Below are 13066 nucleotides of genomic sequence, written 5' to 3'. Positions count from 1 at the left end.
ATTGAAGGAGAAAAGAGACTGAGATTCATTCTCAGAAAAAGGAATTAAATTCTAGTTAGAAAGGATTAGAAAACACCCAGAATGCCCTCATGAGAGGAATACGAAAATGTAAGTTAAAGTACAAAATACAAAGCAAAGCGCAAAGTAGAGAGAAACTGCAACAGGTATTTAATGCAGAGAAATCAAAGAGTAATGGTTTTGTTTCTGCAAACTATAAACTCGCTGATGAAAAGAAATCTAACTTCAATTAAAAACAGGATTAACGATCTTAAACATGGAGCGCATGTCTGAAATGCACCTGATTCTGCCACCATGCTTACGGTAATACAAAGATATTTACTAAAAATGTTGGTCAATTTATGATGAAAAACAGAAACACAGGAGTGTCTCAGTACTTAAGAGATCATGTGGTCCAGAGCCAACGTAAGAATGAATCACTTTCCTTTATGATTTGCTAATTTCAGCATTTTAAATGGCAATTTTGACTTTAAACAAGTTTCTCTAAGTGATAAACCAAGCTGGAAATCTCACAGTGAACATGTGAACACAAAACAAACTTTAAACTTTTCAGTGTTGTGTAAAGACAAACGTGGACTGAGACTGCTCCACGTTTTCCACTGCTTACTGGTTTTTAAGTGACTGCGTTGAGGTTTGGGGAGAACTTACAGATGTCGCTTCTTTCATGATCTGAGGTACAGAAAATGAGTGAATGAATTATTATTAGTTGTTTGTGTGGTTTGGTTATCAAAGGAAACAAACCCAAGCTATACATAAAATCGATTTCCCAGATCGATGTAAAGAACTCAGTGATTTTATCAGTAGGTGACTGAACACTGGAGCCCAGCGCTCTAGAAACACAACTGATTATAATGTTTTTGGTTTTTTTAATAATGATTTCCATTGTTATAACTTTCATAATATTGTATAGAACAGCTGTCAACAGAGCAACCCCTCCAACTTTTTTATTTTTCCTATTTAAATAATACATCTCTTACCCTTCTATCTATACTTCATCCATTTCTCCATTTTTTAGCCACATTCAGTTCCTGCAATTACATTAAATCTTCTTTTGCTCTGCATTAAATAATCTTTTATTCGATATAAATTGCATTTCAGACACCTGCTGTTAAAATGTAAGATTGATAATGCTCCTTCCTACAATAGCTCATCATTAAATTGTTGCTCAGTGTAATACTTGCATTCATTGATTAGAAATAAGTTTATATCTAATTCTTTTATAGTATTATATTTAGAAATCTGTTTAATCTTGTGTGACTGCATCCATGTGCCTGTATATGTAACTGTTTTAGTTTCCACTCTAAGCTCATCAGTAACATCATTTCCTTTTACATTGCTTGGCTTGTACCTGGGCTACATCTTTGTGTGGTGGTTAGCACCGCGGCCTCACAGCAGGAAGCTCGCTGGTTCGAGCCTCAGCTGGGAGGAGCAGTGGATCAGCGGCCTTTCTGTGTGGAGTTTGTGTTTTCTTCCCATGTACGAGTGGGTTCTCGACGGGAACTCCAGCTTCCTCCCGTTGGACCAAGCGGTTCAGAAAATGGATGAATGCAAAAGAATCAAACAGATTTTTCAACTGTAAAATATTTATTGCCAAGAAGCGTTGTTACAACAAAGAGATAATCCACCAAATGCCTGTCCTGAGCTTTTCTGCTGATTCTGTTTAGGATTTTCATCCTTCATCAACATACGTCGAAGTATTGTGTGATGATGTAACCAGTTTAGCATCATGGGAATGGATTACAGTGTAATGTAGTAACAAGACTGAAGGTCCGTCTTTGTTTTCTCTTTGTTTTTCTTGTTTTTTACATTTTTAATAAACACAGCTGTTATCAAGACATTATCAATCTCATCCAATTGTTCCGTGCTTGAGCCAGCCGTAACCATCATACATGTATTACCACACACGTGTTTTTATAACCTTGAAGGAAAAGTAATTGGAAATTGTTTGTGCATAATGCAGCCTGGTACAACTCCACTATCTGACCTCCATTTTTAACGCATAATTGAATGAACACGCTTAGTTAATTAACACACGGATCACCTTGTGAGGGCCACACTGCTGGAAGCACAGATGTTTGAGCAGCCCTGCAGCATATTTCCGTTGAGGCTCTGAATGTCTTTGGTTTGTGCACAGGGTTGTTTCTCTCACTGTGGATATTATTTTTTCATGATAATCTTTTAATTGATATGTTTTTATGAGAACATGTTTGTTCTGGGTCATTTAACAGATTTTATATGTAGTAATTCAAAGAAATGATGTTATTTACTTTCTACATTCTCAAAACAAAGTTTAACATGACAGAAAAAAAGCTTCAAAAACTATTTTGGTGTAAATCTGGCTGTTTCATGCCTTTTGCATTTCAACTGCATTTAAATCAGGCTCAACCAAATCAACATTATTTACTAGACTGAGTATTATTTTTTATAAATAATCATATAAAAAACCTGACAATATAAATATTTTTCAACATCATCTTTCTATTTAGTTTGATGTAACAAACCATATCTGAGATTGTATAATTATGCTTCTGTTACAGTAAAAAGTTTCCTCTTAAACAATCACAGATAGTAAAATGTAAAGGTTGAAATTATTTATCTATATAATAATAAAAATATAGGATCATATCCTCACTTTACAAACAACTTATGGAAAAGAGAGAACTTCATACATTGGGTGTAAAATTAAAATGGGAGACAGAACTTGGTGTTACTCTTTCAGATGAGGAATGGGTGAATATTTGGAAAACTCAACAGTCCACAGCCGCCTCTCGTGTGTGGAGAGAACACTGCTGGAAAAATGTAATACGATTTTTTATTACACCTGAAATTTCAAGCAAGTACAGGTCCAGGGTACGGCCATGTTGGCGACAATGTGGAGATGTCAATGTAAATCATTCACATCTGTTTTGGTTGTGTCCTAAAATTGTATCATTTTGGAATGATGTTCATACTGTTATTGTCAAGATATTAGGTTACGTTATTCCCCAAACATGTGTAGTTATGTATTTAGGACACATTACTGGTAACATTGTATTAAGAGATGATATTTACCTGTTGAAAATATTATTGGCAGCATGCAAAAAGGCCATTACCAAAAAATGGTGTACCCCCGACCCACCTACAAGAAAAGATTGGATGCAAATTCTGCACAGAACTTTTGAGATGGAGATTTTGACGCACAGATTACGGACTCAGGAAGAGCGATGTCAAGACAAATGGGAAAAATGGACAGTTTTCACAACAGCGGCAAAAGACTGAACAACACAAAATGTCAACAATGGTATGACTATACCAGGATTCCCCAAGAGTTTTTCTTCTTCCGTTTTGTTGTATAAAATTGAAAAAGTTTTAAAAATAAAGTAATAAAAAAAAAAGAAATTATTTATCTATTATCTGTCCTTTTGCCGTTAATCTCTTAGTTATTTATAGTTCGTTGTTGAATAAGTGCCCTTTAATTTTTCTTAAAGTCATTTAAACTTCTGATTAGCTGATCCGTACAGATAACCAGACATGTTTTCTGCAAATACATATGTTTTGTGCAGTCTTGAGGAATTTAATATATTTGTGTTCATATACTCTTTATTACCGGTTGATCTTGCACTTTATGGATGTCTTAAATCATAAACTGTAAATGAATTGCGTTGTAGAATTATATGCAGCTCCCTTCTTTATTTATGGTGAAGCATTTATCTCTCATTGTTTGAAGGAACTTGATCACGTTTTTCCTGTTGAAAACTCATTGAATTTATCAATCACTGAAGAGCCAACATATTTTTTTTCATGAAGACTAATAGTTTGGCTCTAGTTTACGGAGGTAAAGGTAAAATCTTAATGCACAACAATTGTCCCCCCTGAGAAAAGAAAAGAATATGTTGGAGTGAAACAAGTTAAATTTAGTGTGAATGAGCACTCTCTCCAGTCCAGAGGGTGTCATTTATAAAGCTTTTGGGATTTATAAAAACCAAACTTGGCGGGGGAATGTTCCTACTGACACGACAACTTTGACCCAGGTGTTCGCACAAAATCTGGAGATTTGGGAAACTGCAACACCAACGGCACAGAATAAGATCAAGGAAATGATGTGTAATGTGAGACATTTGTGCACAATCAAATATTACCTTTCACACCACATGTAAAGCTATTTGCAAATAATGAATAAAGAGGCACATTCAATATTAATACTCCTAAGAGTGCATGCTCACAAATCATAAATTAGAAATATTTGTCCAGCTCTTTGGCTCAACCAAGTACTGAATAAGCTGTGTACACTTATGCACAAGACAATATTGTGTGATGAAATCGTAATGTTTGTATTTAAAGAAAATGACTTACAAAAACTACAAAAAAAAAAAAAAAATAAAAAATGCACTGCCTCTAGCACTACATGACAGCACCTGGTCCACCTGGACTCACAGCAGTCTGACCACAACATTGTGCTGTATGTTTTTATGTTGTTCTTCTTCAGGTACTATGTACTATAGGTAATTTTATAGTTAACTTTATAAGTTTGTAATATATACTGTATATATATTATATATGACATTAAATTTGTGTAAACACATAAACTATTTACATTTCACAAAGATTGTTGTATAAATATATGTGTACAAATATACAATATATGTATGTCTATGTTTATGTGTAGATGTGTGTGTATGTATGTCCATAGATATAGGCAGATAGTTCCTAATTGTACATTTCCATAACCCTTCCTCCATAATGCACACTGTGTATGCTTGTACAAAGAACACCACTTACTGTGGTATATAGTTTTTATTCTATTACATTTGTATTTAATATTTATTTACTCTCATTTTCTTTGGTTAAGTTATAGTAACACACATTTTCCTGTTTATGCTGTTCTTTTTAAGTACAATAAACTATAGTAAACATAGTTGTATATACTTTATTAATATCTCTGTGATAAATGATTTCATATGCATGTAGATACACAGGTTACGATTCGATACAAATCAATTTAATACAGTGTAAAAACGATTGTACCGTTAATATCTTTGTAGATATTTTATAAAATAAAGAAGTTAATTCTATGAACGTGACATTACAATACTTTCTTTTCAAATATGTAAAAGGCCACATATCCCCAAGCATTGTGGTTTTATAAAACTGGCAAAACAACAACAACAACAACAAACAACAACCCAAAAAACAAAAAAACAAACAAACAAAACAAAAAAACCCAAAACAAAATGACATGTCATTGTATTTACAGTCAGCTTTATGTAAAACATTAAAGAAAATAAATATGTTTAAAAGAAATCAAAGTGCTGCTTTTTGACCTGGGAAAGGTAATCTGATCCAAAGTACTGCCCTACATTTATATCCTCACATGCTCTTATATGTTTGACTGACAAGTTTTACTTCACACACAGTAAAGTAGTTCATTTACAGTATACCTGTGCACTTTCCCAGACGGTTTCTTATTCTTCATCACTGTCCACTGTTGTTTTAGAGGGCAGATGTTTCTTATGGAAAATCAACTGATCCTCTGGCTCATGTTTGAGTAGACTACGTTTTTTGGAAACAATATCTCCCGCAGTACTGAACATCCGTTCAGATGCCACAGTGGTGGCCGGGATGCAGCGGTGTCTTTTAGAGAGAGAGATGACAGAAGGCAAGTTCTGCTGCTCTTTCCACCACTGCAGTGTTTTTTCCAAGGGCAACAGATCACGCTCTCTGTACCTGTTGACTTTACTGGCCTTGTCTCTACCATCCTCAACTCAAAGGCTTTTCCCAACAGCTGGTCCAGCGCTGACATTTCCTTCTTTTTGACAGGAGTGCCATCATCTGAAATACAAAACAACGGCCTTATATTAATAGCTTTGCTCGCTATGCTTCAGGGTGCTTTTTTAGGACCTGACTTTCCTGTATCACCATCTGATGTTCAGAATAAATTGCATTTTTTTACAAAAGTTGTATTATCACCGTCATTATTAAACTGTTTCTTTGTGTGCCGATTCTCTGATTATATTTTATGTGTTGTAGTGTGATAATATGTTGCAGCATGAGTTTAAGCCAATGTCAACTCTTTCTTCATTACAAGTTATAAAAATACACAAACCTTCTGGCTCATCTTGGGTCGTGGCTGCATCAATGCTGATGTCCAGCTTTCTAAGGGCAGGTTCAGCCTGACATGGATTTGTCTGCAGTGCGCCTCTCTGGACGGGATCCCCTGTTGCTAATGCCTAGAAATAATATAAAAGACAGTGTGTAGTGTACAAAATCAGAGTAACAGCAGTCAGAATAAATCTAATGACAGCAGCAAGACGACAGCAGACTAATAGAATGCACTGTAATATGCATTTTGGGGGATTTACCTTGTTATGCAGGGATGTAGCTTCTGCCGTTATGCTTGTGAAGATCCACTCGGCATTATGGTCCGTCAGGAAGGGCAGAGACTTGAGGCTGGGGTCCAGAGCTGCTGCAGTGTGAAGAGATCATCTAGGCTGGTGTAGTGCTCCTCCAAGTCATTTCTGAAACTTGTTTCATCTCTTTGATTACCACTGAGTCTTCATCTGATGCTTCAAAGTTCTTTTTAAGCTTTGCTCTGACCAGAAATTGAGAGTGTGTGTGTGGGGCATCACTGTGTAGGTTTTATGTTGTTGGTTTTGTTACATGTATTAACCCCCTTGTTTTCTATCCATGTTTTTTAATCCCTGTGCGAACCCAGCCATTGCACCTTGGTTGTATGTTGATTTATCAGTTTTTATTTTTAATTTAAACCCCTGTGTGTTCTTTATTATTAAAACATGGGTTTAAACTTGTGAATCCGCCTGTCCAGGTGCATAATTTGAACCTACGTGCCTTTCAGGCAAGATATGAAAGTCCCCAGGTGGCATTGTCACTTTTATTTATATTTTTTATTTAAAATTATTCTATTTTTCAAAACCAAAGTGTACCACTTGCCACATAAGCACACAAGCAGATAACAGGCTTATTGGAACAATGCAGACAATCCAGCAAAGATCAGTGAACTGCAGTTATCTGCTCTAGTTCTTTACTGATTGGATGGTCACGTTTTTAAGTTTTAGTGGCTGTGCAAAAAAGGGGGCTGGGATAATTGTAATACAACAAAACAGCACTTTTTACACATGTTTTACTTGCACAAAACTCCGTTTTTAATGCATGTGAAAGTGCAAAACAACGGTACTTTTCACAAATTGATATACAAATCTAATGAACCTATATTTTATTCCTAATAAAATAATCAAAGGCTGGTGACCATCTGCCCATCTTTACATCTGAGAGGTTCTTTTCCAGCCTTTTGTTTCCTCTGTTCCAACCTTTAACAGATGTTTCACTGCCATCAGATTCAAAATGAGCTCATATTTTAAAAGAAATGGTAAAATATCTCACTTTTAACATCTGACATGTTGTTTTGTTCTATTAAAATATGGATTAATGAGATTTGCTAATCATTCTGTTTTGTTTTTATTTACATGTCCTAACTTCTAAAAATTGGTGTTGTACAATAAAATTAATGTCTTACTTGCAACGTAATTTGTTACATGAAGAATTGTAAAACAGAGTGAAATGAGGACTCTGTTACAAGCAGAACATAAACCACCTGTCATCAGCTTGTGCTCAATGTTCTTTAGATGTTTTCAGGTAACCTTGTTTGCATTTATATACACAAGCATCAGTTATAGAATACAAACACATTGCTTTGATTCCATTGTAGCAAAGCCTTTGGGGAATTATTCAGACCCAGACAGATTCAAACAGGATTAAAAATTCAACCTTGTGATTTTGCTGGAATTGTAGGGCCTCTCTGATTTTCTCCAGGTAAAAATAATATGGCTTGGTAATCAAAAGTATATTCTTGGTGATGTATTTTTCTGAGATAAATAAACTGAAAATCTCTTCTTTCAAACACACTATTTTTCTCTCCCCAGTATTTGTGTAAAGCTGGATTTATACTCGTCTGTGTAAGGTCGGTTATGCCGATGGTTATGACGTGTGCTTAGACCGTGGGTCTGGTGGTCTGAATGAGCTTTGAATGAAGCGTGCCCCCTCTGCAGGGTCATTAATAAAAGGCCAAGCCATGGTAAACAAAAAGGAACCCTGTCTCTATCTAGCTATATATTACTCCGTCCATCTCTTTAGATCAGTTTCTTTCTCTATCTCTCTCTTTAAACACCCTCGGCCTGTAAGGACGGAGCTCAGCAGTGGGGGTCGGGGGTTCGTGAAACTGGGGAGGTGGTTTAATAAGGTATTAATTATTTTTAATGAATACCATGTTCTTTTTAATTTAATTTCATGTTCAGTACGTGTGTAGTTATGTTTCTTTAGTTACATTGGCGTTGACAGATTTATTTATTATTCAAGACAAAGTAGTGATATGATAACAAGTGTTTTTTTTTTTTTTTTTTTTTACTTTTATACCAGAATGAGTGGCGGGAGCGCAGCGTTCTACCAGGTGGAGCTTTCTTTAGGGAGTCTGTATCAGACCTTTGAGACACAGCTAAGCTAAGCTTGAACGTTAGCCTGCCCCTGAGCAGGCTGGTTCTGGTGCATAAGTATAGTTATATAAATAACTTCAGCTTTTCCTTAATCCAGCTTCACGGAATACTCCCCTGGAAAGGTTTGTGCATTTGTTTTCCTGAATGCCAGTTTGATGAAGAGAGGGGTAATTTTGAACACAGTTATTTTATTATGATGTTGCTCTAATGAAACTTATTTCATTTGACCTTTGCACTATTGTTTAGGGTATTTGAATTTGTTTTTATTTGTCAAGAGGCTTCATTTTAAAGAAGATAGGAGGCTCGTGTAGAGAAACTAAACCGATCAGGATGAGGGGTGGCACTTTCAACTTGATTCACACACAGTATGGAAGCCAGGGCCCTCTGACGCTATGTGTGGATGCATGTGCTGCATTCAAGATGGTTCATGGATTGGTTCTGGATCTGGAGGTTCTGATCCAGAGCTTGGGTTGCTGTTGTTGTGTTATGGTGTGCGCTCCATGTGTTTTGTGTTGTGTGTTATGTTGGGTTACAATGTCTTTCTGGGTTGCCAAGGTAATGTAAGGTCTTGATTTGTTGTGGTGTGTTATGGGAGTGTGTGTCATGTGGTTTGACCCTGTTTCGTGTATTTCACTGAATGGTGTTCGGGATCTAGTGTGTTTGTGTACTATTTCTTTTGTGAAGGTGTTGTAGGGGATCCTGTTTACAGGATCAACCCGTGTTATGTGGTGCTGATACTTTCTAATGTTGCACAGTTTCATTGCATTAATTTTTAATTATATGTTTATTTAAAGCATTTATTTTATTCTTTACTAAGGAAAACAATCAATACAACATAAATTTCAAACATCTGAATGAAAAGGAGCAGAAAGAATTTTCTATTAGTAATCTGCAATTCTCATACAGATAATTAAACCAATAATAAATAAATAAATCTATGTGAGTTAGAGAAAGCTGTGACAGTCTAGAAACCTATCCAGGGTGCACCCTGTTTCTCGTCTAGTAACTGCTAGGATAAACTCCAGCTTCTGCCCTTACTTGGAACAAGCAGCATAGAAAATGGATGGATGGATGTAGTTAGAGAAAGAAAAATAAATGCTTCCCCTTTGACACCTGTTGAGCTTTCACTTTTTTTCCCCACAATGAAATTGATTATTTTCTTGTTTCAATCAGCTGTTTTAGTGGTATGAATCAGTCGGAAATGAAGCATGCAAGTGAAACTTCTGTGCATATGGATTTCCATGCACTCATAGCTGAGTCAGTGACTCGGATGACTTAAATCTGCTCTGTCTCTTTCCCTTCCTCAGTGAAATCTGGCTAATGACACTCTTCCAGATGAGACAAGCCTACTGTGCACGTATGTGTATGTGCTGGCCAGGTTTGAAAAGGATATTTCATCTTTTTATCCCTTTGACAATAGAATCAGTCCAGTCAGCAAGGCTATCCATCTCCCATCTCACTCCTCCAATACATGCCTCGTTATGCTGCACAGCTTAGTCTTGGCCTACATTCTCTCCCATCACCCCATTTAGACTCACATTCTTAGCCCATCATTCTTTCTTCCTGGTGTCTCTATCTTTTCACTTTGATCTTTTCTTTCTCCTCCTACCATGTCCCTGCCTTGCTCTTTTGCCTCCTGATTTCCACCACTTTTTTTTTTTAGTTTGGTTTCTGTCATCATGCAATGCAAATCTAAAGTGATCTCTTGAAAAGTGGATAAAAAGACACATTTGATATTGCTTTATAACAGTAACAGGCTATGCAGTTCCCCATGGTCTCTTGTAGAAAATGATTGTCCTGATCTGCTTCTACATGCCTGTAAAATGATTTTTTAATAGTCATAGTGAAAGATGGCACTTCTTATTCCATCAGCAATGTGTAAAATCTGAAACACTGAAAAATGTACAACCCCTATTCCAAAAAACTCATGATCTTACGTAAAAAGTAATGATTTCCAAAACTCATCAACTTATATTTTATCCCCAGTAGAACATAAACAACATATCAGATGTTGCAACTAACACATTTTACCATTTCATTAAAAATATGAACTCATTGTGAATCTGATGGCAGCAGCACATCTGTAAAAGTTTGGATCATAACAAAAGGCTGGAAAAGTAAAAGGTACAAATCAAAAGTAGCTGGATGAGCATTTGACAAGCTTAATTTGCAACAAGTCAGTAACATAAAAAGGTCTAAAAGAAGCGTTTCAGAGAGGCAACAAACACCACCTCTATCATCTAGGGAGCCCAGCAGAAACTGAGCTTCCTCAGGACCCTGAAACAGAACCAGCTTACCCAGAGACCACTCATCAACTTTTACCAGCGCAACATAGAGGACGTCCTTAAGCAAGGTACACAAATAAAGTTTATCGGCCTGTTTACGTTTCGATTTTGCCCCTTCAGACTGCAAACACCTGATTATCTAATCTATCTTATCTTATAGGATTATCCTATAAAATGATCCTGTGGTCTGAGGTGTGTTAAGAATGAATTCATCCCAACAACCGGCTCCGAAACGGGTTGTGGCCGACAAATGCAAGCAATAAATATGTTCAGTGTTTACGACCAAAAGTCTTTGTGTGTGAGGAAAGCCGACAATTCCTCCGTGGATGGTGACGTGGAACAGAACGTAACCAATCAGAGAGCGAGCTGACTGGGGAACAAGGAAGGACATAAAGTCTGTGTTCATGCTGTCTCCAGTCTGTTTTTTTTTCAGTTCCAGATTTTTCTGTTAATAATAGTCACAAGACCTCCATCATTACCTCGTGTATGTCCTCTGCCATGCTGGGTGTTTTCTGGTTGTTACCATGGCTCTTCTTCTTTGTTTTTCCGGTTGTTGCTATGTTTCTTCTTCTTTGTTTTTGTTAGATCATGTTTAATCACACAAGATTTCTGGCTCGGAGGACTAGATTCTAGACCGGTCTAGACCGGTATGCTGATGTGTTCTCCTATGACCCTGCCTTCATTTAAAATGAAGTTTCAGTTGAGATGAAAGAGGTTTTATAGTGACGTATTTACCCTTCCTATCATAGACGATCTTGTTTTAGTACTTCAAACACTCCATAATATTCTCTACCTCTTCTAGTCATATAGTTCATAGAACTTTCCATCATAATACTTCCATTTAGTACAACCCCGTAAAAAGGACCTAGTTTAAAACAAGTCTTAACCCTCAAAAATTATTTTGTACTCATGCGCATGAAATGTTATTCTTCATATTTACAAGAAGTCAACACAAGTTGGCATCCACACACACATACACATACACACACACGCACGCACGCACGCACGCACGCACGCACGCACGCACACACATTTCTCAAGGATCTCTGATGGTGTAACATGGATCCCTGCCATATTCTGTGGATGCCACATTTCTCTGGGCTTTGTGACATTGCAGAACTTGTGGTTCCAGAGTTTCACACCCTACTGTCTGCTGAGGATGTGTTCCCACACCATCACACTGGCATCTGCTTTGTGGCTGCCTCTGTATTTGGCTGGAGGACACAACTATATTCTGCATTCTTTCTCATTCAGAATGCTGGGAAAGCCAAGAATGCTGCAGTTCTTTCTGTAATGTTTGGATTATTATTTTAAAACCTTTAGTATCAAAGCTACAGACACCTGGGTTAATTCCTTCCAACTAATAGCTGGTACTTTCAGGGCAGCTGCATTGAGAGGTGACAACAAAGGGGACACACAGAATTTGAGGGTTGCTTAGAGGCCGGAACCACAGGTAAGTGGCACACAGTTGTTCTCAACTCATATGCTTTTAATGTTCTTTTTCTTTTTCTTCTTGTTCTTGTTCTTTTTACTTTTAAATTGATGATAATTTCAGCTATGTCACGTCATGTATGATTTTTTACAATTAATGCTTTTCAGACACATTGTGAAAATCCATTGTCTCTTTCTCATGTTTTTTATACTAATTGCATTTTGTGCCCTTTGATGACCTTAATGGCCAAATTGTTTATATAATTATAATGATATTAATAATAATTCATTATAACTATAAATTATTCATTAAAAAACTGACAAAACATGCATTACTTTCTAGATAATAAATAGGTTGATGGTGGATGATACTTTGTCGGTGATCTATCTATCTATCTATCTATCTATCTATCTATCTATCTATCTATCTATCTATCTATCTATCTATCTATCTATCTATCTATCTATCTATCTATCTATCTATCTATCTATCTATCTATCTATCTATCTATCTATGTAGACATCAGCTAGCAAAACATCTGAGGAAGGTTCAATCTATGAGACCAACAATTAAGGCAGTTCTGAAGGAAATGGGTCCAAGCTTGTAAATACATAAATCTAAACTAAAATCACACATGTTAAACAGAAATGTGACAAAATATTAAATCATTCGATTCTTTACCCCATCTATATTAACTTAAATGCCACCTCCAATGAAATTAAATGAAAATACTTTATTAATCCCCAAGAGGAAATTGTGATGTTGTCATTATTTTTTTTAAGTGATTTATTTATTTATTGTCAATCATATTATTCCTGCAACCTGATCACACAGAAATAAGTGAAATA

This window comes from Melanotaenia boesemani, chromosome 22 (genome assembly GCF_017639745.1).
Source record: "Melanotaenia boesemani isolate fMelBoe1 chromosome 22, fMelBoe1.pri, whole genome shotgun sequence".
NCBI classification, from domain to species: domain Eukaryota; kingdom Metazoa; phylum Chordata; class Actinopteri; order Atheriniformes; family Melanotaeniidae; genus Melanotaenia; species Melanotaenia boesemani.
This window is presented reverse-complemented; position numbering follows the sequence as displayed.